Raw genomic sequence first — 2,119 nt, 5'->3', positions numbered from 1 at the left:
CTTTAGAAAAACAACGGATCTCTCTTTAGAGCAAAGACCTTGACTAGTTATGGGAGTATATGTAGGCCTCACTAGTTATAGAGCGCCTAAGCCGATTGATGGAAATCATCATCAATACAGTCATCGAGTGCCTTATCGAGACCATGTCTTCCCAAGATCTTTTTCTTCGGATGTTGATACATATTGGCATCTCTTGATCCATCAAGAGTCCATGTAAATCCGGAATGAACACGCAAAGGCATAATTCACCATATCCCTTCCAAATCAAGTAGAGTCCATGTGCGTTTCAATACATTTAGCAAATGCATGCTCCTGTGGTTTGGAGCCACTTGATTTGGATGAATGAAGTCCGTTTAAGATTTTCATGTATATCTCTGATCCCATAGAGATGTTATTATGACCACATTCATAGGCTGCATGTTCAGTTATTCAGAAACTACCAAACTGACAAAGTAGTGGAGTTCAATGACATCCATTACGAGAGCATATCTCATCGTAGTTGATCCCAGTGCGTGTTAGTGGAAGACCTTGCGCCATAAGGTGAGTCTAAGCTCTTACTCTCACTACGCTATCTAACAAAGGCATAGTTGATAGGGTTTAGCTTGCGGTGTCGGCATCACCTGCCCAAGGACCTATCTCTTTGTTAATGCTGGATCGTATCTTTCCATTAGGCCAATCAACTAAGTTGATATCCATCAACGAAGGGTGGTTCGATAGTAGACTCATTATCTTACGTCCTCATGTACACTAGTGTAATACTTGCAGAGATCTCTATATGGATTGGATTGACATTGAGGCGTCCCCCAACGATAATCACAATTCAGACTTCATGAGACGGATTTGAGTATCACTGATCAATGGATCAGGTTGTGCCAAGCTCGCTTTCTTTCTAGTGCAAGACAATATCGAACCTAAGGGCCTCCCTCCTTTTAGGGAGCCACACGGCCTTGTGACACCAATTTTGCCACTATATGGTGTCACCATATCACCATCCATGGTGATGGCGTCAAAACCAACACTTTTTTGTCGCGCCATGTCCTTTTGTAGGACATCAATCCTTACAGACATATTTGCAGCATGTGATTTCGTCACTTTAACACTATAAGCATTTGAGATCAAGATGAGACTTAGTGGGGACAAACCATGACAATTCACATCGTTCCACTTGAACACTTGTGTTCTTATCTCCCCCTAACGGCGGGAATATTGTCTCATCAAAGTGACAATCCGCAATTTAGCAGTGAATGAGATCGCCTGACAAGGTTCCTACATATGCAGATTATAGGTGGAGGTTCATATCCAACCTAAACTTATTCATCTCAAATGACCTATCATTGTACGCAGTGGCAATGCGATTTGGCACCTAGAAATAACATCTAGCCGAGCTCAAGGATTGGAGATCCGTTTCAATCCTGCCGAGCTCAAGGATTGCAATTTCGTGTCAATCCTGGTACACAGTCACGAGCTGTAGTGCAACAAAATTCAATGATGGTGAGTCGTAGATGAATAGTAAAGCTGCATGCAAATATTGCATAGCCCCAAGACGCAATAGAAAGAGTGGTGCGCATCAATAATGTTCGAGCGACAAGCTAAAGTTGCTTGGTCATAGCCTCGGTGAGACCGTATTGCGTGTGAACATGGGGTACAGGACACTTCAACTTACATCCCGATGAACTTCTTTAAAGAATGGGTAGTGAGCCCGTAGAAGTATAAGCAGTATAAGCAGTACAAGCAGTACAAGCAGTACAAGCAGTACAAGCAGTACAAGCAGTAGATAATAGTGTAACACGTGACCAGTGTGTTAACACGTCAACCAACACCATAAAGCATAAAAAGGTGTCCGCAAGTTGGTTGTATCTATCTACATAGTTTGATGTAAGAATAGAATGTTCACTTTTGTGTTATTTAGCGTAGGAGGGTCTCACTCCTTATTTAGCTAAAGAATAGGCTTTCAAAACGAGTAATGAGCATTGCAGGGGGCCAATGCGAGATCGAGGAAAGGCCGGTGCACCTCAATTACTTGAGGAATTGACCGGACGACCTCCAGGAAGTTGGAGTCGTGTTGGGGTGACGTCAATGTCCCCCGGGTCACCACCATGCTTCATGGTGATGCTAGATC

The sequence above is a fragment of the Fragaria vesca genome, linkage group LG2 (assembly GCF_000184155.1).
Source record: "Fragaria vesca subsp. vesca linkage group LG2, FraVesHawaii_1.0, whole genome shotgun sequence".
Taxonomy (NCBI): Eukaryota; Viridiplantae; Streptophyta; class Magnoliopsida; order Rosales; family Rosaceae; genus Fragaria; species Fragaria vesca.
Note: the sequence above shows the minus strand (reverse complement) of the source record.